This window comes from Stenella coeruleoalba (genome assembly GCF_951394435.1).
Source record: "Stenella coeruleoalba genome assembly, contig: scaffold_37, whole genome shotgun sequence".
Taxonomy (NCBI): Eukaryota; Metazoa; Chordata; class Mammalia; order Artiodactyla; family Delphinidae; genus Stenella; species Stenella coeruleoalba.
The window spans coordinates 953,500-979,928 of NW_027645927.1; the positions used below are offsets into that span (position 1 = coordinate 953,500).

The 26,429-nt window shown below is 43.6% G+C and overlaps 1 long non-coding RNA gene across 2 annotated transcripts in view; it reads right to left on the reverse strand.

The window, feature by feature from the left end:
- LOC307181460 overlaps window positions 1-22,782 on the reverse strand; it is a 617,204-nt gene extending 594,422 nt beyond the window's left edge. Inside the window, exon 1 of one of the 2 annotated variants that reach the window (XR_013826826.1) lies at window positions 22,686-22,782. This is a non-coding gene — a long non-coding RNA (uncharacterized lncRNA). Of the gene's footprint in view, window positions 1-1,994; window positions 2,084-22,685 lie in introns of those variants that run through there. The other variant, XR_013826827.1, reaches the window with a different exon arrangement.
- Window positions 22,783-26,429: the final 3,647 nt, after the last annotated feature.

Genomic DNA, 26,429 nt, shown 5'->3' on the forward strand with positions numbered 1-26,429 from the left:
GGAAAAAACGCATACGCCCGTTTTGGCCAACCAAGCAAGCTTGCAAAGGAAATCTGCACTACAATGAAGTCTCACTTCCCCCCGGTCAAAAGGGCCATCTGAAAAAAGTGTAAAATCCAGAAAGGCAGGACAGGCCATGGAGAACTGGGAGCCTTGTTATGCTGATGGGCGGGATGTAAATTGCCAACAACCACTCGGGAGAAGTGTATGGTGTTTCCTGAAACATCTAAAAAACAAAGCAACAGAACCTAGGGCACTTCCACTTATGGTCCTATAGCTTAGGGAAATTAAAATCAAAAAGACACAGCCACCCCAAAGTTTGGAACGGCTCTGTTTACAAGAACCTCGTTTACAGTACAAGTTCAACATCGCAGAAAGTGAAAAATGGATAAAGAACTTGTGGTACTTACGTACAATGCAGTATCACTCAGCAATGAAATCTATGTCATCAGGCCCGTAGCAGCATAATGAGTAGATTCAGGTACGATGATTCTAACTGAAATAAGTCACACAGAAAAAGAAACATCATAAGATATCACTAATACACGGAATGTAAACTTGGCTACACAGGAACTGAATTCCAAAACAGAACAGGTTCTCAAATTTAGAAAACCAACTTATGCTTGCTTAAGGGGAAAGGTGAGTTGGGTTGCTGCATAAAACCAGAGATTGAAATGAGCACAGATAAAGTTCCTTAAGCCAAATATGGAATAGACAAGAGCTACTCCTTGCTCAACGAAATGGACTCAACACCGCATATTAAACGCCTAAGAATGTACCTGACTAGTAAGTATCTTAAAACCTATGGATTGCTATGTCTCCGAAAGAGAATCAAGCATGTGTACAGGGGCATAAACGCAGCAGTGATAGGATTGGAGAGGTTCGGTGAGCAAATGAAGACCCTTTGAAGTCATATTGCATGGTACCCATTCCACGGGTTTCAGCTACCAAGGTTTAAGGTATTCTTCCTTCAGCTAAAACATGCATGTGGAACCTAGAGTATGATCAACCATGTGATCAGGAGACGTGTTCAAATATGTCTCAGTTTTCCTCCCCTGGTACTCGGGTGCAACATTCCAGACGCTTTACTAACACTCTCCCCACTTGGAGAGTCAGTCCCTTTAACCTCCTGTTTGGCCCAGTTTGCAATTTCTGCGGAAGATGAACAGGAATAGCGAGAACCAATGAGAGGCTAGCTGGAGGTGTCTGGACGGGCAAATTTAACTCTCATTTCCCACCAGGAAGAGGAATTAACCAAAGGCTCAGCATGCCGGGCCGGAACCAGATTAGGGCCTGAAGCCATCCTGCGGTGTTGCGGCCAGGTCCCAAGAAAGCGAGTTGAAGAAAGGAGCTCAGGGGCACTGTAATTCACAAACCTGCAGAGTTATAAATGACAGCTATCGTCCAAAAATAGACTGAAGTAAGGCTGCCAAGAGGACTTGAAAGCGGGGCAGAATTGCAGGAAACCGATTTCAGGAGGTAGACTGGAATTGCATTGAAAGCATAGGAAAAGAGGCAGAACGTCCACAATGATGCACTTGGCCAAAAAGGGCGTATACGTTTTTTCTTGAATATATTCAGGAAAAAACGCATACGCACTTTTTGGCCAACCAAGCAAGCTTGCAAAGGAAATCTGCACTACAATGAAGTCTCACTTCCCCCCGGTCAAAAGGGCCATCTGATAAAAGTGTAAAATCCAGAAAGGCAGGACAGGCCATGGAGAACTGGGAGCCTTGTTATGCTGATGGGCGGGATGTAAATTGCCAACAGACACTCGGGAGAAGTGTATGGTGTTTCCTGAAACATCTAAAAAACAAAGCAACAGAGCCTAGGGCACTTCCACTTATGGTCCTATAGCTTAGGGAAATTAAAATCAAAAAGACACAGCCACCCCAAAGTTTGGGACGCCTCTGTTTACAAGAACTTCGTTTACAGTACAAGTTCAACATCGCAGAAAGTGAAAAATGGATAAAGAAGTTGTGGTATTTACTTACAAAGCAATATCACTCAGCAATGAAATCTATGTCATCAGGCCCTTAGCATCACAATGAGTGGATTCAGGTATGATGATTCTAAGTGAAATAAGTCACACAGAAAAAGAAACATCATAAGATATCAGTAATACACGGAATGTAAACTTGGCCACACAGGAACTGAATTACAGAACAGAACAGGGTCTCAAATTTAGAAAAACAACTTATGCTTGCTTAAGGGTAAAGGTGAGTTGGGGTGCTGCATAAAACCAGAGATTGAAATGAGCACAGATAAAGTTCCTTAAGTCAAATATGGAATAGACAAGAGCTACTCCTTGCTCAACGAAATGGACTCAACACCGCATATTAAACGCCTAAGAATGTACCTGACTAGTAAGTATCGTAAAACCTATGGATTGCTATGTCTCCAAAAGAGAATCAATCATGTGTACAGGGGCATAAACGCAGCAGTGATAGGATTGGAGATGTTCGGTGAGCAAATGAAGACCCTTTGAAGTCATATTGCATGGTAGCCATTACACGGGTCTCAACTCTCCAGGTTTAAGGTATTCTTCCTTCAGCTAAAACATGCATGTGGAGCCCAAGTATGATCAACCATGTGAACGGGAGACGTGTTCAAATATGTCTCAGTTTTCCTCCCCTGGTACTCGGGTGCAACATTCCAGACGCTTTACTAACACTCTCCCCACTTGGAGAGTCAGCGCCTTTAACCTCCTGTTTGGCCCAGTTTGCAAATTCTGCGGAAGATGAACAGGAATAGCGAGAACCAATGAGAGGCTAGCTGGAGGTGTCTGGACGGGCAAATTTAACTCTCATTTCCCACCAGGAAGAGGAAATAACCAAAGGCTCAGCGTGCCGTACCGGAACCAGATTAGGGCCTGAAGCCATCCTGCGGTGTTGCGGCCAGCTCAAAAGAAAGCGAGTTGAAGAAAGGAGCTCAGGGGCACTGTAATTCACAAACCTGCAGAGTTATAAATGACAGCTATCGTCCAAAAATAGACTGAAGTAAGGCTGCCAAGAGGACTTGAAAGCGGGGCAGAATTGCAGGAAACCGATTTCAGGAGGTAGACTGGAATTGCATTGAAAGCATAGGAAAAGAGGCAGAACGTCCACAATGATGCACTTGGCTAAAAAGGGCGTATGCGTTTTTTCCTGAATATATTCAGGAAATATATTCAGGATTCAGGAATATATTCTGAATCCTGAATCAGGAAATATATTCAGGATTCAGGAATATATTCAGGAAAAAACGCATACGCCCTTTTTGGCCAACCAAGCAAGCTTGCACAGGAAATGTGCACTACAATGAAGTCTCACTTCCCCCCGGTCAAAAGGGCCATCTGAAAAAAGTGTAAAATCCAGAAAGGCAGGACAGGCCATGGAGAACTGGGAGCCTTGTTATGCTGATGGGCGGGATGTAAATTGCCAACAACCACTCGGGAGAAGTGTATGGTGTTTCCTGAAACATCTAAAAAACAAAGCAACAGAACCTAGGGCACTTCCACTTATGGTCCTATAGCTTAGGGAAATTAAAATCAAAAAGACACAGCCACCCCAAAGTTTGGAACGGCTCTGTTTACAAGAACCTCATTTACAGTACAAGTTCAACATCGCAGAAAGTGAAAAATGGATAAAGAACTTGTGGTACTTACGTACAATGCAGTATCACTCAGCAATGAAATCTATGTCATCAGGCCCGTAGCAGCATAATGAGTAGATTCAGGTACGATGATTCTAACTGAAATAAGTCACACAGAAAAAGAAACATCATAAGATATCACTAATACACGGAATGTAAACTTGGCTACACAGGAACTGAATTCCAAAACAGAACAGGTTCTCAAATTTAGAAAACCAACTTATGCTTGCTTAAGGGGAAAGGTGAGTTGGGTTGCTGCATAAAACCAGAGATTGAAATGAGCACAGATAAAGTTCCTTAAGCCAAATATGGAATAGACAAGAGCTACTCCTTGCTCAACGAAATGGACTCAACACCGCATATTAAACACCTAAGAATGTACCTGACTAGTAAGTATCTTAAAACCTATGGATTGCTATGTATCCGAAAAAGAATCAAGCATGTGTACAGGGGCATAAATGCAGCAGTGATAGGATTGGAGAGGTTCGGTGAGCAAATGAAGACCCTTTGAAGTCATATTGCATGGTACCCATTCCACGGGTTTCAACTACCCAGGTTTTAGGTATTCTTCCTTCAGCTAAAACATGCATGTGGAACCCAGAGTATGATCAACCATGTGATCGGGAGACGTGTTCAAATATGTCTCAGTTTTCCTCCCCTGGTACTCGGGTGCAACATTCCAGACGCTTTACCAACACTCTCCCCACTTGGAGAGTCAGTCCCTTTAACCTCCTGTTTGGCCCAGTTTGCAATTTCTGCGGAAGATAAACAGGAATAGCGAGAACCAACGAGAGGCTAGCTGGAGGTGTCTGGACGGGCAAATTTAACTCTCATTTCCCACCAGGAAGAGGAATTAACCAAAGACTCAGCATGCCGGGCCGGAACAAGATTAGGGCCTGAAGCCATCGTGCGGTGTTGCGGCCAGGTCACAAGAAAGCGAGTTGAAGAAAGGAGCTCAGGGGCACTGTAATTCACAAACCTGCAGAGTTATAAATGACAGCTATCGTCCAAAAATAGACTGAAGTAAGGCTGCCAAGAGGACTTGAAAGCGGGGCAGAATTGCAGGAACCCGATTTCAGGAGGTAGACTGGAATTGCATTGAAAGCATAGGAAAAGAGGCAGAACGTCCACAATGATGCACTTGGCCAAAAAGGGCGTATGCGTTTTTTCCTGAACATATTCAGGAAAAAACGCATACGCCCTTTTTGGCCAACCAAGCAAGCTTGCAAAGGAAATCTGCACTACAATGAAGTCTCACTTCCCCCCGGTCAAAAGGGCCATCTGAAAAAAGTGTAAAATCCAGAAAGGCAGGACAGGCCATGGAGAACTGGGAGCCTTGTTATGCTGATGGGCGGGATGTAAATTGCCAACAACCACTCGGGAGAAGTGTATGGTGTTTCCTGAAACATCTAAAAAACAAAGCAACAGAACCTAGGGCACTTCCACTTATGGTCCTATAGCTTAGGGAAATTAAAATCAAAAAGACACAGCCACCCCAAAGTTTGGAACGGCTCTGTTTACAAGAACCTCGTTTACAGTACAAGTTCAACATCGCAGAAAGTGAAAAATGGATAAAGAAGTTGTGGTATTTACTTACAAAGCAATATCACTCAGCAATGAAATCTGTGTCATCAGGCCCTTAGCAGCATAATGAGTGGATTCAGGTATGATGATTCTAACTGAAATAAGTCACACAGAAAAAGAAACATCATAAGATATCAGTAATACACGGAATGTAAACTTGGCTACACAGGAACTGAATTACAGAACAGAACAGGGTCTCAAATTTAGAAAACCAACTTATTCTTGCTTAAGGGTAAAGGTGAGTTGGGGTGCTGCATAAAACCAGAGATTGAAATGAGCACAGATAAAGTTCCTTAAGCCAAATATGGAATAGACAAGAGCTACTCCTTGCTCAACGAAATGGACTCAACACCCCATATTAAACGCCTAAGAATGTACCTGACTAGTAAGTATCTTAAAACCTATGGATTGCTATGTCTCCGAAAGAGAATCAAGCATGTGTACAGGGGCATAAACGCAGCAGTGATAGGATTGGAGAGGTTCGGTGAGCAAATGAAGACCCTTTGAAGTCATATTGCATGGTACCCATTCCACGGGTTTCAACTACCCAGGTTTAAGGTATTCTTCCTTCAGCTAAAACATGCATGTGGAACCTAGAGTATTATCAACCATGTGATCAGGAGACGTGTTCAAATATGTCTCAGTTTTCCTCCCCTGGTACTCGGGTGCAACATTCCAGACGCTTTACTAACACTCTCCCCACTTGGAGAGTCAGTCCCTTTAACCTCCTGTTTGGCCCAGTTTGCAATTTCTGCGGAAGATGAACAGGAATAGCGAGAACCAATGAGAGGCTAGCTGGAGGTGTCTGGACGGGCAAATTTAACTCTAATTTCCCACCAGGAAGAGGAATTAACCAAAGGCTCAGCATGCCGGGCCGGAACAAGATTAGGGCCTGAAGCCATCTTGCGGTGTTGCGGCCAGGTCCCAAGAAAGCGAGTTGAAGAAAGGAGCTCAGGGGCACTGTAATTCACAAACCTGCAGAGTTATAAATGACAGCTATCGTCCAAAAATAGACTGAAGTAAGGCTGCCAAGAGGACTTGAAAGCGGGGTAGAATTGCAGGAAACCGATTTCAGGAGGTAGACTGGAATTGCATTGAAAGCATAGGAAAAGAGGCAGAACGTCCACAATGATGCACTTGGCCAAAAAGGGCGTATGCGTTTTTTCCTGAATATATTCAGGAAAAAACGCATACGCCCTTTTTGGCCAACCAAGCAAGCTTGCAAAGGAAATCTGCACTACAATGAAGTCTCACTTCCCCCCGGTCAAAAGGGCCATCTGAAAAAAGTGTAAAATCCAGAAAGGCAGGACAGGCCATGGAGAACTGGGAGCCTTGTTATGCTGATGGGCGGGATGTAAATTGCCAACAGACACTGGGGAGAAGTGTATGGTGTTTCCTGAAACATCTAAAAAACAAAGCAACAGAGCCTAGGGCACTTCCACTTATGGTCCTATAGCTTAGGGAAATTAAAATCAAAAAGACACAGCCACCCCAAAGTTTGGGACGCCTCTGTTTACAAGAACCTCGTTTACAGTACAAGTTCAACATCGCAGAAAGTGAAAAATGGATAAAGAAGTTGTGGTATTTACTTACAAAGCAATATCATTCAGCAATGAAATCTCTGTCATCAGGCCCTTAGCATCACAATGAGTGGATTCAGGTATGATGATTCTAACTGAAATAAGTCACACAGAAAAAGAAACATCATAAGATATCAGTAATACACGGAATGTAAACTTGGCTACACAGGAACTGAATTCCAAAACAGAACAGGTTCTCAAATTTAGAAAACCAACTTATGCTTGCTTAAGGGGAAAGGTGAGTTGGGTTGCTGCATAAAACCAGAGATTGAAATGAGCACAGATAAAGTTCCTTAAGCCAAATATGGAATAGACAAGAGCTACTCCTTGCTCAACGAAATGGACTCAACACTGCATATTAAACACCAAAGAATGTACCTGACTAGTAAGTATCTTAAAACCTATGGATTGCTATGTATCCGAAAAAGAATCAAGCATGTGTACAGGGGCATAAATGCAGCAGTGATAGGATTGGAGAGGTTCGGTGAGCAAATGAAGACCCTTTGAAGTCATATTGCATGGTACCCATTCCACGGGTTTCAACTACCCAGGTTTTAGGTATTCTTCCTTCAGCTAAAACATGCATGTGGAACCCAGAGTATGATCAACCATGTGATCGGGAGACGTGTTCAAATATGTCTCAGTTTTCCTCCCCTGGTACTCGGGTGCAACATTCCAGACGCTTTACTAACACTCTCCCCACTTGGAGAGTCAGTCCCTTTAACCTCCTGTTTGGCCCAGTTTGCAATTTCTGCGGAAGATGAACAGGAATAGCGAGAACCAACGAGAGGCTAGCTGGAGGTGTCTGGACGGGCAAATTTAACTCTCATTTCCCACCAGGAAGAGGAATTAACCAAAGACTCAGCATGCCGGGCCGGAACAAGATTAGGGCCTGAAGCCATCCTGCGGTGTTGCGGCCAGGTCACAAGAAAGCGAGTTGAAGAAAGGAGCTCAGGGGCACTGTAATTCACAAACCTGCAGAGTTATAAATGACAGCTATCGTCCAAAAATAGACTGAAGTAAGGCTGCCAAGAGGACTTGAAAGCGGGGCAGAATTGCAGGAAACCGATTTCAGGAGGTAGACTGGAATTGCATTGAAAGCATAGGAAAAGAGGCAGAACGTCCACAATGATGCACTTGGCCAAAAAGGGCGTATGCGTTTTTTCCTGAACATATTCAGGAAAAAACGCATACGCCCTTTTTGGCCAACCAAGCAAGCTTGCAAAGGAAATCTGCACTACAATGAAGTCTCACTTCCCCCCGGTCAAAAGGGCCATCTGAAAAAAGTGTAAAATCCAGAAAGGCAGGACAGGCCATGGAGAACTGGGAGCCTTGTTATGCTGATGGGCGGGATGTAAATTGCCAACAACCACTCGGGAGAAGTGTATGGTGTTTCCTGAAACATCTAAAAAACAAAGCAACAGAACCTAGGGCACTTCCACTTATGGTCCTATAGCTTAGGGAAATTAAAATCAAAAAGACACAGCCACCCCAAAGTTTGGAACGGCTCTGTTTACAAGAACCTCGTTTACAGTACAAGTTCAACATCGCAGAAAGTGAAAAATGGATAAAGAAGTTGTGGTATTTACTTACAAAGCAATATCACTCAGCAATGAAATCTGTGTCATCAGGCCCTTAGCAGCATAATGAGTGGATTCAGGTATGATGATTCTAACTGAAATAAGTCACACAGAAAAAGAAACATCATAAGATATCAGTAATACACGGAATGTAAACTTGGCTACACAGGAACTGAATTACAGAACAGAACAGGGTCTCAAATTTAGAAAACCAACTTATTCTTGCTTAAGGGTAAAGGTGAGTTGGGGTGCTGCATAAAACCAGAGATTGAAATGAGCACAGATAAAGTTCCTTAAGCCAAATATGGAATAGACAAGAGCTACTCCTTGCTCAACGAAATGGACTCAACACCCCATATTAAACGCCTAAGAATGTACCTGACTAGTAAGTATCTTAAAACCTATGGATTGCTATGTCTCCGAAAGAGAATCAAGCATGTGTACAGGGGCATAAACGCAGCAGTGATAGGATTGGAGAGGTTCGGTGAGCAAATGAAGACCCTTTGAAGTCATATTGCATGGTACCCATTCCACGGGTTTCAACTACCCAGGTTTAAGGTATTCTTCCTTCAGCTAAAACATGCATGTGGAACCTAGAGTATTATCAACCATGTGATCGGGAGACGTGTTCAAATATGTCTCAGTTTTCCTCCCCTGGTACTCGGGTGCAACATTCCAGACGCTTTACTAACACTCTCCCCACTTGGAGAGTCAGCGCCTTTAACCTCCTGTTTGGCCCAGTTTGCAATTTCTGCGGAAGATGAACAGGAATAGCGAGAACCAATGAGAGGCTAGCTGGAGGTGTCTGGACGGGCAAATTTAACTCTAATTTCCCACCAGGAAGAGGAATTAACCAAAGGCTCAGCATGCCGGGCCGGAACAAGATTAGGGCCTGAAGCCATCGTGCGGTGTTGCGGCCAGGTCACAAGAAAGCGAGTTGAAGAAAGGAGCTCAGGGGCACTGTAATTCACAAACCTGCAGAGTTATAAATGACAGCTATCGTCCAAAAATAGACTGAAGTAAGGCTGCCAAGAGGACTTGAAAGCGGGGCAGAATTGCAGGAAACCGATTTCAGGAGGTAGACTGGAATTGCATTGAAAGCATAGGAAAAGAGGCAGAACGTCCACAATGATGCACTTGGCCAAAAAGGGCGTATGCGTTTTTTCCTGAACATATTCAGGAAAAAACGCATACGCCCTTTTTGGCCAACCAAGCAAGCTTGCAAAGGAAATCTGCACTACAATGAAGTCTCACTTCCCCCCGGTCAAAAGGGCCATCTGAAAAAAGTGTAAAATCCAGAAAGGCAGGACAGGCCATGGAGAACTGGGAGCCTTGTTATGCTGATGGGCGGGATGTAAATTGCCAACAACCACTCGGGAGAAGTGTATGGTGTTTCCTGAAACATCTAAAAAACAAAGCAACAGAACCTAGGGCACTTCCACTTATGGTCCTATAGCTTAGGGAAATTAAAATCAAAAAGACACAGCCACCCCAAAGTTTGGAACGGCTCTGTTTACAAGAACCTCGTTTACAGTACAAGTTCAACATCGCAGAAAGTGAAAAATGGATAAAGAAGTTGTGGTATTTACTTACAAAGCAATATCACTCAGCAATGAAATCTGTGTCATCAGGCCCTTAGCAGCATAATGAGTGGATTCAGGTATGATGATTCTAACTGAAATAAGTCACACAGAAAAAGAAACATCATAAGATATCAGTAATACACGGAATGTAAACTTGGCTACACAGGAACTGAATTACAGAACAGAACAGGGTCTCAAATTTAGAAAACCAACTTATTCTTGCTTAAGGGTAAAGGTGAGTTGGGGTGCTGCATAAAACCAGAGATTGAAATGAGCACAGATAAAGTTCCTTAAGCCAAATATGGAATAGACAAGAGCTACTCCTTGCTCAACGAAATGGACTCAACACCCCATATTAAACGCCTAAGAATGTACCTGACTAGTAAGTATCTTAAAACCTATGGATTGCTATGTCTCCGAAAGAGAATCAAGCATGTGTACAGGGGCATAAACGCAGCAGTGATAGGATTGGAGAGGTTCGGTGAGCAAATGAAGACCCTTTGAAGTCATATTGCATGGTACCCATTCCACGGGTTTCAACTACCCAGGTTTAAGGTATTCTTCCTTCAGCTAAAACATGCATGTGGAACCTAGAGTATTATCAACCATGTGATCAGGAGACGTGTTCAAATATGTCTCAGTTTTCCTCCCCTGGTACTCGGGTGCAACATTCCAGACGCTTTACTAACACTCTCCCCACTTGGAGAGTCAGTCCCTTTAACCTCCTGTTTGGCCCAGTTTGCAATTTCTGCGGAAGATGAACAGGAATAGCGAGAACCAATGAGAGGCTAGCTGGAGGTGTCTGGACGGGCAAATTTAACTCTAATTTCCCACCAGGAAGAGGAATTAACCAAAGGCTCAGCATGCCGGGCCGGAACAAGATTAGGGCCTGAAGCCATCTTGCGGTGTTGCGGCCAGGTCCCAAGAAAGCGAGTTGAAGAAAGGAGCTCAGGGGCACTGTAATTCACAAACCTGCAGAGTTATAAATGACAGCTATCGTCCAAAAATAGACTGAAGTAAGGCTGCCAAGAGGACTTGAAAGCGGGGTAGAATTGCAGGAAACCGATTTCAGGAGGTAGACTGGAATTGCATTGAAAGCATAGGAAAAGAGGCAGAACGTCCACAATGATGCACTTGGCCAAAAAGGGCGTATGCGTTTTTTCCTGAATATATTCAGGAAAAAACGCATACGCCCTTTTTGGCCAACCAAGCAAGCTTGCAAAGGAAATCTGCACTACAATGAAGTCTCACTTCCCCCCGGTCAAAAGGGCCATCTGAAAAAAGTGTAAAATCCAGAAAGGCAGGACAGGCCATGGAGAACTGGGAGCCTTGTTATGCTGATGGGCGGGATGTAAATTGCCAACAGACACTGGGGAGAAGTGTATGGTGTTTCCTGAAACATCTAAAAAACAAAGCAACAGAGCCTAGGGCACTTCCACTTATGGTCCTATAGCTTAGGGAAATTAAAATCAAAAAGACACAGCCACCCCAAAGTTTGGGACGCCTCTGTTTACAAGAACCTCGTTTACAGTACAAGTTCAACATCGCAGAAAGTGAAAAATGGATAAAGAAGTTGTGGTATTTACTTACAAAGCAATATCATTCAGCAATGAAATCTCTGTCATCAGGCCCTTAGCATCACAATGAGTGGATTCAGGTATGATGATTCTAACTGAAATAAGTCACACAGAAAAAGAAACATCATAAGATATCAGTAATACACGGAATGTAAACTTGGCTACACAGGAACTGAATTCCAAAACAGAACAGGTTCTCAAATTTAGAAAACCAACTTATGCTTGCTTAAGGGGAAAGGTGAGTTGGGTTGCTGCATAAAACCAGAGATTGAAATGAGCACAGATAAAGTTCCTTAAGCCAAATATGGAATAGACAAGAGCTACTCCTTGCTCAACGAAATGGACTCAACACTGCATATTAAACACCAAAGAATGTACCTGACTAGTAAGTATCTTAAAACCTATGGATTGCTATGTATCCGAAAAAGAATCAAGCATGTGTACAGGGGCATAAATGCAGCAGTGATAGGATTGGAGAGGTTCGGTGAGCAAATGAAGACCCTTTGAAGTCATATTGCATGGTACCCATTCCACGGGTTTCAACTACCCAGGTTTTAGGTATTCTTCCTTCAGCTAAAACATGCATGTGGAACCCAGAGTATGATCAACCATGTGATCGGGAGACGTGTTCAAATATGTCTCAGTTTTCCTCCCCTGGTACTCGGGTGCAACATTCCAGACGCTTTACTAACACTCTCCCCACTTGGAGAGTCAGTCCCTTTAACCTCCTGTTTGGCCCAGTTTGCAATTTCTGCGGAAGATGAACAGGAATAGCGAGAACCAACGAGAGGCTAGCTGGAGGTGTCTGGACGGGCAAATTTAACTCTCATTTCCCACCAGGAAGAGGAATTAACCAAAGACTCAGCATGCCGGGCCGGAACAAGATTAGGGCCTGAAGCCATCCTGCGGTGTTGCGGCCAGGTCACAAGAAAGCGAGTTGAAGAAAGGAGCTCAGGGGCACTGTAATTCACAAACCTGCAGAGTTATAAATGACAGCTATCGTCCAAAAATAGACTGAAGTAAGGCTGCCAAGAGGACTTGAAAGCGGGGCAGAATTGCAGGAAACCGATTTCAGGAGGTAGACTGGAATTGCATTGAAAGCATAGGAAAAGAGGCAGAACGTCCACAATGATGCACTTGGCCAAAAAGGGCGTATGCGTTTTTTCCTGAACATATTCAGGAAAAAACGCATACGCCCTTTTTGGCCAACCAAGCAAGCTTGCAAAGGAAATCTGCACTACAATGAAGTCTCACTTCCCCCCGGTCAAAAGGGCCATCTGAAAAAAGTGTAAAATCCAGAAAGGCAGGACAGGCCATGGAGAACTGGGAGCCTTGTTATGCTGATGGGCGGGATGTAAATTGCCAACAACCACTCGGGAGAAGTGTATGGTGTTTCCTGAAACATCTAAAAAACAAAGCAACAGAACCTAGGGCACTTCCACTTATGGTCCTATAGCTTAGGGAAATTAAAATCAAAAAGACACAGCCACCCCAAAGTTTGGAACGGCTCTGTTTACAAGAACCTCGTTTACAGTACAAGTTCAACATCGCAGAAAGTGAAAAATGGATAAAGAAGTTGTGGTATTTACTTACAAAGCAATATCACTCAGCAATGAAATCTGTGTCATCAGGCCCTTAGCAGCATAATGAGTGGATTCAGGTATGATGATTCTAACTGAAATAAGTCACACAGAAAAAGAAACATCATAAGATATCAGTAATACACGGAATGTAAACTTGGCTACACAGGAACTGAATTACAGAACAGAACAGGGTCTCAAATTTAGAAAACCAACTTATTCTTGCTTAAGGGTAAAGGTGAGTTGGGGTGCTGCATAAAACCAGAGATTGAAATGAGCACAGATAAAGTTCCTTAAGCCAAATATGGAATAGACAAGAGCTACTCCTTGCTCAACGAAATGGACTCAACACCCCATATTAAACGCCTAAGAATGTACCTGACTAGTAAGTATCTTAAAACCTATGGATTGCTATGTCTCCGAAAGAGAATCAAGCATGTGTACAGGGGCATAAACGCAGCAGTGATAGGATTGGAGAGGTTCGGTGAGCAAATGAAGACCCTTTGAAGTCATATTGCATGGTACCCATTCCACGGGTTTCAACTACCCAGGTTTAAGGTATTCTTCCTTCAGCTAAAACATGCATGTGGAACCTAGAGTATTATCAACCATGTGATCGGGAGACGTGTTCAAATATGTCTCAGTTTTCCTCCCCTGGTACTCGGGTGCAACATTCCAGACGCTTTACTAACACTCTCCCCACTTGGAGAGTCAGCGCCTTTAACCTCCTGTTTGGCCCAGTTTGCAATTTCTGCGGAAGATGAACAGGAATAGCGAGAACCAATGAGAGGCTAGCTGGAGGTGTCTGGACGGGCAAATTTAACTCTAATTTCCCACCAGGAAGAGGAATTAACCAAAGGCTCAGCATGCCGGGCCGGAACAAGATTAGGGCCTGAAGCCATCCTGCGGTGTTGCGGCCAGGTCCCAAGAAAGCGAGTTGAAGAAAGGAGCTCAGGGGCACTGTAATTCACAAACCTGCAGAGTTATAAATGACAGCTATCGTCCAAAAATAGACTGAAGTAAGGCTGCCAAGAGGACTTGAAAGCGGGGTAGAATTGCAGGAAACCGATTTCAGGAGGTAGACTGGAATTGCATTGAAAGCATAGGAAAAGAGGCAGAACGTCCACAATGATGCACTTGGCCAAAAAGGGCGTATGCGTTTTTTCCTGAATATATTCAGGAAAAAACGCATACGCCCTTTTTGGCCAACCAAGCAAGCTTGCAAAGGAAATCTGCACTACAATGAAGTCTCACTTCCCCCCGGTCAAAAGGGCCATCTGAAAAATGTGTAAAATCCAGAAAGGCAGGACAGGCCATGGAGAACTGGGAGCCTTGTTATGCTGATGGGCGGGATGTAAATTGCCAACAGACACTGGGGAGAAGTGTATGGTGTTTCCTGAAACATCTAAAAAACAAAGCAACAGAGCCTAGGGCACTTCCACTTATGGTCCTATAGCTTAGGGAAATTAAAATCAAAAAGACACAGCCACCCCAAAGTTTGGGACGCCTCTGTTTACAAGAACCTCGTTTACAGTACAAGTTCAACATCGCAGAAAGTGAAAAATGGATAAAGAAGTTGTGGTATTTACTTACAAAGCAATATCATTCAGCAATGAAATCTCTGTCATCAGGCCCTTAGCATCACAATGAGTGGATTCAGGTATGATGATTCTAACTGAAATAAGTCACACAGAAAAAGAAACATCATAAGATATCAGTAATACACGGAATGTAAACTTGGCTACACAGGAACTGAATTACAGAACAGAACAGGGTCTCAAATTTAGAAAACCAACTTATGCTTGCTTAAGGGTAATGGTGAGTTGGGGTGCTGCATAAAACCAGAGATTGAAATGAGCACAGATAAAGTTCCTTAAGTCAAATATGGAATAGACAAGAGCTACTCCTTGCTCAACGAAATGGACTCAACACCGCATATTAAACGCCTAAGAATGTACCTGACTAGTAAGTATCTTAAAACCTATGGATTGCAATGTCTCCGAAAGAGAATCAAGCATGTGTACAGGGGCATAAACGCAGCAGTGATAGGATTGGAGAGGTTCGGTGAGCAAATGAAGACCCTTTGAAGTCATATTGCATGGTACCCATTACACGGGTCTTAACTCTCCAGGTTTAAGGTATTCTTCCTTCAGCTAAAACATGCATGTGGAACCCAAGTATGATCAACCATGTAAACGGGAGACGTGTTCAAATATGTCTCAGTTTTCCTCCCCTGGTACTCGGGTGCAACATTCCAGACGCTTTACTAACACTCTCCCCACTTTGGAGAGTCAGCGCCTTTAACCTCCTGTTTGGCCCAGTTTGCAATTTCTGCGGAAGATGAACAGGAATAGCGAGAACCAATGAGAGGCTAGCTGGAGGTGTCTGGACGGGCAAATTTAACTCTCATTTCCCACCAGGAAGAGGAATTAACCAAAGGCTCAGCATGCCGGGCCGGAACCAGATTAGGGCCTGAAGCCATCCTGCGGTGTTGCGGCCAGTTCAAAAGAAAGCGAGTTGAAGAAAGGAGCTCAGGGGCACTGTAATTCACAAACCTGCAGAGTTATAAATGACAGCTATCGTCCAAAAATAGACTGAAGTAAGGCTGCCAAGAGGACTTGAAAGCGGGGCAGAATTGCAGGAAACCAATTTCAGGAGGTAGACTGGAATTGCATTGAAAGCATAGGAAAAGAGGCAGAACGTCCACAATGATGCACTTGGCCAAAAAGGGCGTATGCGTTTTTTCCTGAATATATTCAGGTAAAAACGCATACGCCCTTTTTGGCCAACCAAGCAAGCTTGCAAAGGAAATCTGCACTACAATGAAGTCTCACTTCCCCCCGGTCAAAAGGGCCATCTGAAAAAAGTGTAAAATCCAGAAAGGCAGGACAGGCCATGGAGAACTGGGAGCCTTGTTATGCTGATGGGCGGGATGTAAATTGCCAACAGAAACTTCGGAGAAGTGTATGGTGTTTCCTGAAACATCGAAAAAACAAAGCAACAGAGCCTAGGGCACTTCCACTTATGGTCCTATAGCTTAGGGAAATTAAAATCAAAAAGACACAGCCACCCCAAAGTTTGGGATGCCTCCGTTTACAAGAACCTCGTTTACTGTACAAGTTCAATATCACAGAAAGTGAAAAATGGATAAAGAACTTGTGGTACTTACGTACAATGCAGTATCACTCAGCAATGAAATCTATGTCATCAGGCCCGTAGCAGCATAATGAGTGGATTCAGGTACGATGATTCTAACTGAAATAAGTCACACAGAAAAAGAAACATCATAAGATATCAGTAATACACGGAATGTGAACTTCGCTACACAGGAACTGCATTCCAAAACAGAACAGGGTCTCAAATTTAGAAAACCAACTTATGCTTGCTTAAGGGGAAAGGTGAGTTGGGGTGCTGCATAAAACCAGAGATTGAAATGAGCACAGATAAAGTTCCTTAAGCCAAATATAGAATAGACAAGAGCTACTCCTTGCTCAAGTAAATGGACTCAACACCCCATATTAAACGCCTAAGAATGTACCTGACTAGTAAGTATCTTAAAACCTATGGATTGCTATGTCTCCAAAAGAGAATCAAGCGTGTGTACAGGGGCATAAACGCAGCAGTGATAGGATTGGAGAGGTTCGGTGAGCAAATGAAGACCCTTTGAAGTCATATTGCATGGTACCCATTCCACGGGTCTCAACTCTCCAGGTTTAAGGTATTCTTCCTTCAGCTAAAACATGCATGTGGAACCCAGAGTATGATCAACCATGTGAACGGGAGACGTGTTCAAATATGTCTCAGTTTTCCTCCCCTGGTACTCGGGTGCAACATTCCAGACGCTTTACTAACACTCTCCCGACTTGGAGAGTCAGTCCCTTTAACCTCCTGTTTGGCCCAGTTTGCAATTTCTGTGTAAGATGAACAGGAATAGCGAGAACCAACGAGAGGCTAGCTGGAGGTGTCTGAACGGGCAAATTTAACTCTCATTTCCCACCAGGAAGAGGAATTAACCAAAGGCTCAGCATGCCGGGCCGGAACCAGATTAGGGCCTGAAGCCATCCAGCGGTGTTGCGGCCAGGTCACAAGAAAGCGAGTTGAAGAAAGGAGCTCAGGGGCACTGTAATTCACAAACCTGCAGACTTATAAATGACAGCTATCGTCCAAAAATAGACTGAAGTAAGGCTGCCAAGAGGACTTGAAAGCGGGGCAGAATTGCAGGAAACCGATTTCAGGAGGTAGACTGGAATTGCATTGAAAGCATAGGAAAAGAGGCAGAACGTCCACAATGATGCACTTGGCCAAAAAGGGCGTATGCGTTTTTTCCTGAATATATTCAGGAAAAAACGCATACGCCCTTTTTGGCCAACCAAGCAAGCTTGCAAAGGAAATCTGCACTACAATGAAGTCTCACTTCCCCCCGGTCAAAAGGGCCATCTGAAAAAAGTGTAAAATCCAGAAAGGCAGGACAGGCCATGGAGAACTGGGAGCCTTGTTATGCTGATGGGCGGGATGAAAATTGCCAACAACCACTCGGGAGAAGTGTATGGTGTTTCCTGAAACATCTAAAAAACAAAGCAACAGAACCTAGGGCACTTCCACTTATGGTCCTATAGCTTAGGGAAATTAAAATCAAAAAGACACAGCCACCCCAAAGTTTGGAACGGCTCTGTTTACAAGAACCTCGTTTACAGTACAAGTTCAACATCGCAGAAAGTGAAAAATGGATAAAGAACTTGTGGTACTTACGTACAAAGCAATATCACTCAGCAATGAAATCTATGTCATCAGGCCCTTAGCATCACAATGAGTGGATTCAGGTATGATGATTCTAAGTGAAATAAGTCACACAGAAAAAGAAACATCATAAGATATCAGTAATACACGGAATGTAAACTTGGCCACACAGGAACTGAATTACAGAACAGAACAGGGTCTCAAATTTAGAAAAACAACTTATGCTTGCTTAAGGGTAAAGGTGAGTTGGGGTGCTGCATAAAACCAGAGATTGAAATGAGCACAGATAAAGTTCCTTAAGTCAAATATGGAATAGACAAGAGCTACTCCTTGCTCAACGAAATGGACTCAACACCGCATATTAAACGCCTAAGAATGTACCTGACTAGTAAGTATCGTAAAACCTATGGATTGCTATGTCTCCAAAAGAGAATCAATCATGTGTACAGGGGCATAAACGCAGCAGTGATAGGATTGGAGAGGTTCGGTGAGCAAATGAAGACCCTTTGAAGTCATATTGCATGGTAGCCATTACACGGGTCTCAACTCTCCAGGTTTAAGGTATTCTTCCTTCAGCTAAAACATGCATGTGGAGCCCAAGTATGATCAACCATGTGAACGGGAGACGTGTTCAAATATGTCTCAGTTTTCCTCCCCTGGTACTCGGGTGCAACATTCCAGACGCTTTACTAACACTCTCCCCACTTGGAGAGTCAGCGCCTTTAACCTCCTGTTTGGCCCAGTTTGCAAATTCTGCGGAAGATGAACAGGAATTGCGAGAACCAATGAGAGGCTAGCTGCAGGTGTCTGGACGGGCAAATTTAACTCTCATTTCCCACCAGGAAGAGGAAATAACCAAAGGCTCAGCGTGCCGTACCGGAACCAGATTAGGGCCTGAAGCCATCCTGCGGTGTTGCGGCCAGCTCAAAAGAAAGCGAGTTGAAGAAAGGAGCTCAGGGGCACTGTAATTCACAAACCTGCAGAGTTATAAATGACAGCTATCGTCCAAAAATAGACTGAAGTAAGGCTGCCAAGAGGACTTGAAAGCGGGGCAGAATTGCAGGAAACCGATTTCAGGAGGTAGACTGGAATTGCATTGAAAGCATAGGAAAAGAGGCAGAACGTCCACAATGATGCACTTGGCTAAAAAGGGCGTATGCGTTTTTTCCTGAATATATTCAGGAAATATAATCAGGATTCAGTAATATATTCTGAATCCTGAATCAGGAAATATATTCAGGATTCAGGAATATATTCAGGAAAAAACGCATACGCCCTTTTTGGCCAACCAAGCAAGCTTGCACAGGAAATGTGCACTACAATGAAGTCTCACTTCCCCCCGGTCAAAAGGGCCATCTGAAAAAAGTGTAAAATCCAGAAAGGCAGGACAGGCCATGGAGAACTGGGAGCCTTGTTATGCTGATGGGCGGGATGTAAATTGCCAACAACCACTCGGGAGAAGTGTATGGTGTTTCCTGAAACATCTAAAAAACAAAGCAACAGAACCTAGGGCACTTCCACTTATGGTCCTATAGCTTAGGGAAATTAAAATCAAAAAGACACAGCCACCCCAAAGTTTGGAACGGCTCTGTTTACAAGAACCTCGTTTACAGTACAAGTTCAACATCGCAGAAAGTGAAAAATGGATAAAGAAGTTGTGGTATTTACTTACAAAGCAATATCACTCAGCAATGAAATCTGTGTCATCAGGCCCTTAGCAGCACAATGAGTGGATTCAGGTATGATGATTCTAACTGAAATAAGTCACACAGAAAAAGAAACATCATAAGATATCAGTAATACACGGAATGGAAACTTGGCTACACAGGAACTGAATTACAGAACAGAACAGGGTCTCAAATTTAGAAAACCAACTTATTCTTGCTTAAGGGTAAAGGTGAGTTGGGGTGCTGCATAAAACCAGAGATTGAAATGAGCACAGATAAAGTTCCTTAAGCCAAATATGGAATAGACAAGAGCTACTCCTTGCTCAACGAAATGGACTCAACACCCCATATTAAACGCCTAAGAATGTATCTGACTAGTAAGTATCTTAAAACCTATGGATTGCTATGTCTCCGAAAGAGAATCAAGCATGTGTACAGGGGCATAAACGCAGCAGTGATAGGATTGGAGAGGTTCGGTGAGCAAATGAAGACCCTTTGAAGTCATATTGCATGGTACCCATTCCACGGGTCTCAACTCTCCAGGTTTAAGGTATTCTTCCTTCAGCTAAAACATGCATGTGGAACCCAGAGTATGATCAACCATGTGAACGGGAGACGTGTTCAAATATGTCTCAGTTTTCCTCCCCTGGTACTCGGGTGCAACATTCCAGACGCTTTAGTAACACTCTCCCCACTTGGAGAGTCAGTCCCTTTAACCTCCTGTTTGGCCCAGTTTGCAATTTCTGCGTAAGATGAACAGGAATAGCGAGAACCAATGAGAGGCTAGCTGGAGGTGTCTGGACGGGCAAATTTAACTCTCATTTCCCACCAGGAAGAGGAATTAACCAAAGACTCAGCATGCCGGGCCGGAACCAGATTAGGGCCTGAAGCCATCCTGCGGTGTTGCGGCCAGGTCACAAGAAAGCGAGTTGAAGAAAGGAGCTCAGGGGCACTGTAATTCACAAAGCTGCAGAGTTATAAATGACAGCTATCGTCCAAAAATAGACTGAAGTAAGGCTGCCAAGAGGACTTGAAAGCGGGGCAGAATTGCAGGAAACCGATTTCAGGAGGTAGACTGGAATTGCATTGAAAGCATAGGAAAAGAGGCAGAACGTCCACAATGATGCACTTGGCCAAAAAGGGCGTATGCGTTTTTTCCTGAATATATTCAGGAAAAAACGCATACGCCCTTTTTGGCCAACCAAGCAAGCTTGCAAAGGAAATGTGCACTACAATGAAGTCTCACTTCCCCCCGGTCAAAAGGGCCATCTGAAAAAAGTGTAAAATCCAGAAAGGCAGGACAGGCCATGGAGAACTGGGAGCCTTGTTATGCTGATGGGCGGGATGTAAATTGCCAACAACCACTCGGGAGAAGTGTATGGTGTTTCCTGAAACATCTTAAAAACAAAGCAACAGAACCTAGGGCACTTCCACTTATGGTCCTATAGCTTAGGGAAATTAAAATCAAAAAGACACAGCCACCCCAAAGTTTGGAACGGCTCTGTTTACAAGAACCTCGTTTACAGTACAAGTTCAACATCGCAGAAAGTGAAAAATGGATAAAGAAGATGTGGTATTTACTTACAAAGCAATATCACTCAGCAATGAAATCTGTGTCATCAGGCCCTTAGCAGCACAATGACTGGATTCAGGTATGATGATTCTAACTGAAGTAAGTCACACAGAAAAAGAAACATCATAAGATATCAGTAATACACGGAATGTAAACTTGGCTACACAGGAACTGAATTACAGAACAGAACAGGGTCTCAAATTTAGAAAACCAACTTATGCTTGCTTAAGGGTAAAGGTGAGTTGGGGTGCTGCATAAAACCAGAGATTGAAATGAGCACAGATAAAGTTCCTTAAGTCAAATATGGAATAGACAAGAGCTACTCCTTGCTCAACGAAATGGACTCAACACCGCATATTAAATGCCTAAGAATGTACCTGACTAGTAAGTATCTTAAAACCTATGGATTGCTATGTCTCCGAAAGAGAATCAAGCATGTGTACAGGGGCATAAACGCAGCAGTGATAGGATTGGAGAGGTTCGGTGAGCAAATGAAGACCCTTTGAAGTCATATTGCATGGTACCCATTACACGGGTCTTAACTCTCCAGGTTTAAGGTATTCTTCCTTCAGCTAAAACATGCATGTGGAATCCAAGTATGATCAACCATGTGAACGGGAGACGTGTTCAAATATTTCTCAGTTTTCCTCCCCTGGTACTCGGGTGCAACATTCCAGACGCTTTACTAACACTCTCCCCACTTGGAGAGTCAGCGCCTTTAACCTCCTGTTTGGCCCAGTTTGCAATTTCTGCGGAAGATGAACAGGAATAGCGAGAACCAATGAGAGACTAGCTGGAGGTATCTGGACGGGCAAATTTAACTCTCATTTCCCACCAGGAAAAGGAAATAACGAAAGGCTCAGCGTGCCGTGCCGGAACCAGATTAGGGCCTGAAGCCATCCTGCGGTGTTGCGGCCAGGTCACAAGAAAGCAAGTTGAAGAAAGGAGCTCAGGGGCACTGTAATTCACAAACCTGCAGAGTTATAAATGACAGCTATCGTCCAAAAATAGACTGAAGTAAGGCTGCCAAGAGGACTTGAAAGCGGGGCAGAATTGCAGGAAACCGATTTCAGGAGGTAGACTGGAATTGCATTGAAAGCATAGGAAAAGAGGCAGAACGTCCACAATGATGCACTTGGCCAAAAAGGGCGTATGCGGTTTTTCCTGAATATATTCAGGAAAAAACGCATACGCCCTTTTTGGCCAACCAAGCAAGCTTGCAAAGGAAATCTGCACTACAATGAAGTCTCACTTCCCCCCGGTCAAAAGGGCCATCTGAAAAAAGTGTAAAATCCAGAAAGGCAGGACAGGCCATGGAGAACTGGGAGCCTTGTTATGCTGATGGGCGGGATGTAAATTGCCAACAACCACTCGGGAGAAGTGTATGGTGTTTCCTGAAACATCTAAAAAACAAAGCAACAGAACCTAGGGCACTTCCACTTATGGTCCTATAGTTTAGGGAAATTAAAATCAAAAAGACACAGCCACCCCAAAGTTTGGAACGGCTCTGTTTACAAGAACCTCGTTTACAGTACAAGTTCAACATCACAGAAAGTGAAAAATGGATAAAGAAGTTGTGGTATTTACTTACAAAGCAATATCACTCAGCAATGAAATCTGTGTCATCAGGCCCTTAGCAGCACAGTGAGTGGATTCAGGTATGATGATTCTAACTGAAATAAGTCACACAGAAAAAGAAACATCATAAGATATCAGTAATACACGGAATGTAAACTTGGCTACACAGGAACTGAATTACAGAACAGAACAGGGTCTCAAATTTAGAAAACCAACTTATTCTTGCTTAAGGGGAAAGGTGAGTTGGGGTGCTGCATAAAACCAGAGATTGAAATGAGCACAGATAAAGTTCCTTAAGTCAAATATGGAATAGACAAGAGCTACTCCTTGCTCAACGAAATGGACTCAACACCGCATATTAAATGCCTAAGAATGTACCTGACTAGTAAGTATCTTAAAACCTATGGATTGCTATGTCTCCAAAAGAGAATCAAGCATGTGTACAGGGGCATAAACACAGCAGTGATAGGATTGGAGAGGTTCGGTGAGCAAATGAAGACCCTTTGAAGTCATATTGCATGGTACCCATTACACGGGTCTCAACTCTCCAGGTTTAAGGTATTCTTCCTTCAGCTAAAACATGCATGTGGAACCCAAGTATGATCAACCATGTGAACGGGAGACGTGTTCAAATATGTCTCAGTTTTCCTCCCATGGTACTCGGGTGAAACATTCCAGACGCTTTACTAACACTCTCCCCACTTGGAGAGTCAGCGCCTTTAACCTCCTGTTTGGCCCAGTTTGCAATTTCTGCGGAAGATGAACAGGAATAGCGAGAACCAATGAGAGGCTAGCTGGAGGTGTCTGGACGGGCAAATTTAACTCTCATTTCCCACCAGGAAGAGGAATTAACCAAAGCCTCAGCATGCCGTGCCGGAACAAGATTAGGGCCTGAAGCCATCCTGCGGTGTTGCGGCCAGGTCACAAGAAAGCAAGTTGAAGAAAGGAGCTCAGGGGCACTGTAATTCACAAACCTGCAGAGTTATAAATGACAGCTATCGTCCAAAAATAGACTGAAGTAAGGCTGCCAAGAGGACTTGAAAGCGGGGCAGAATTGCAGGAAACCGATTTCAGGAGGTAGACTGGAATTGCATTGAAAGCATAGGAAAAGAGGCAGAACGTCCACAATGATGCACTTGGCCAAAAAGGGCGTATGCGTTTTTTCCTGAATATATTCAGGAAAAAACGCATACGCCCTTTTTGGCCAACCAAGCAAGCTTGCAAAGGAAATCTGCACTACAATGAAGTCTCACTTCCCCCCGGTCAAAAGGGCCATCTGAAAAAAGTGTAAAATCCAGAAAGGCAGGACAGGCCATGGAGAACTGGGAGCCTTGTTATGCTGATGGGCGGGATGTAAATTGCCAACAACCACTCGGGAGAAGTGTATGGTGTTTCCTGAAACATCTAAAAAACAAAGCAACAGAACCTAGGGCACTTCCACTTATGGTCCTATAGCTTAGGGAAATTAAAATCAAAAAGACACAGCCACCCCAAAGTTTGGAACGGCTCTGTTTACAACAACCTCGTTTACAGTACAAGTTCAACATCGCAGAAAGTGAAAAATGGATAAAGAAGTTGTGGTATTTACTTACAAAGAATATCACTCAGCAATGAAATCTGTGTCATCAGGCCCTTAGCAGCACAATGAGTGGATTCAGGTACGATGATTCTAACTGAAATAAGTCACACAGAAAAAGAAACATCATAAGATATCAGTAATACACGGAATGTAAACTTGGCTACACAGGAACTGAATTACAGAACAGAACAGGGTCTCAAATTTAGAAAACCAACTTATTCTTGCTTAAGGGTAAAGGTGAGTTGGGGTGCTGCATAAAACCAGAGATTGAAATGAGCACAGATAAAGTTCCTTAAGTCAAATATGGAATAGACAATAGCTACTCCTTGCTCAACGAAATGGACTCAACACCGCATATTAAACGCCTAAGAATGTACCTGACTAGTAAGTATCTTAAAACCTATGGATTGCTATGTCTCCGAAAGAGAATCAAGCATGTGTACAGGGGCATAAACGCAGCAGTGATAGGATTGGAGAGGTTTGGTGAGCAAATGAAGACCCTTTGAAGTCATATTGCATGGTACCCATTACACGGGTCTTAACTCTCCAGGTTTAAGGTATTCTTCCTTCAGCTAAAACATGCATGTGGAACCCAAGTATGATCAACCATGTGAACGGGAGACGTGTTCAAATATGTCTCAGTTTTCTGCCCCTGGTAATCGTGTGCAACATTCCAGACGCTTTACTAACACTCTCCCCACTTGGAGAGTCAGCGCCTTTAACCTCCTGATTGGCCCAGTTTGCAATTTCTGCGGAAGATGAACAGGAATAGCGAGAACCAATGAGAGACTAGCTGGAGGTGTCTGGACGGGCAAATTTAACTCTCATTTCCCACCAGGAAAAGGAAATAACCAAAGGCTCAGCGTGCCGTGCCGGAACCAGATTAGGGCCTGAAGCCATCTTGCGGTGTTGCGGCCAGGTCAAAAGAAAGCAAGTTGAAGAAAGGAGCTCAGGGGCACTGTAATTCACAAACCTGCAGAGTTATAAATGACAGCTATCGTCCAAAAATAGACTGAAGTAAGGCTGCCAAGAGGACTTGAAAGCGGGGCAGAATTGCAGGAAACCGATTTCAGGAGGTAGACTGGAATTGCATTGAAAGCATAGGAAAAGAGGCAGAACGTCCACAATGATGCACTTGGCCAAAAAGGGCGTATGCGTTTTTTCCTGAATATATTCAGGAAAAAACGCATACGCCCTTTTTGGCCAACCAAGCAAGCTTGCAAAGGAAATCTGCACTACAATGAAGTCTCACTTCCCCCCGGTCAAAAGGGCCATCTGAAAAAAGTGTAAAATCCAGAAAGGCAGGACAGGCCATGGAGAACTGGGAGCCTTGTTATGCTGATGGGCGGGATGTAAATTGCCAACAACCACTCCGGAGAAGTGTATGGTGTTTCCTGAAACATCTAAAAAACAAAGCAACAGAACCTACGGCACTTCCACTTATGGTCCTATAGCTTAGGGAAATTAAAATCAAAAAGACACAGCCACCCCAAAGTTTGGAACGGCTCTGTTTACAAGAACCTCGTTTACAGTACAAGTTCAACATCGCAGAAAGTGAAAAATGGATAAAGAAGTTGTGGTATTTACTTACAAAGCAATATCACTCAGCAATGAAATCTGTGTCATCAGGCCCTTAGCAGCACAGTGAGTGGATTCAGGTATGATGATTCTAACTGAAATAAGTCACACAGAAAAAGAAACATCATAAGATATCAGTAATACACGGAATGTAAACTTGGCTACACAGGAACTGAATTACAGAACAGAACAGGGTCTCAAATTTAGAAAACCAACTTATTCTTGCTTAAGGGTAAAGGTGAGTTGGGGTGCTGCATAAAACCAGAGATTGAAATGAGCACAGATAAAGTTCCTTAAGCCAAATATGGAATAGGCAAGAGCTACTCCTTGCTCAACGAAATGGACTCAACACCCCATATTAAACGCCTAAGAATATTCCTGACTAGTAAGTATCTTAAAACCTATGGATTGCTATGTCTCCGAAAGAGAATCAAGCATGTGTACAGGGGCATAAACGCAGCAGTGATAGGATTGGAGAGGTTCGGTGAGCAAATGAAGACCCTTTGAAGTCATATTGCATGGTACCCATTCCACGGGTTTCAACTACCCAGGTTTAAGGTATTCTTCCTTCAGCTAAAACATGCATGTGGAACCTAGAGT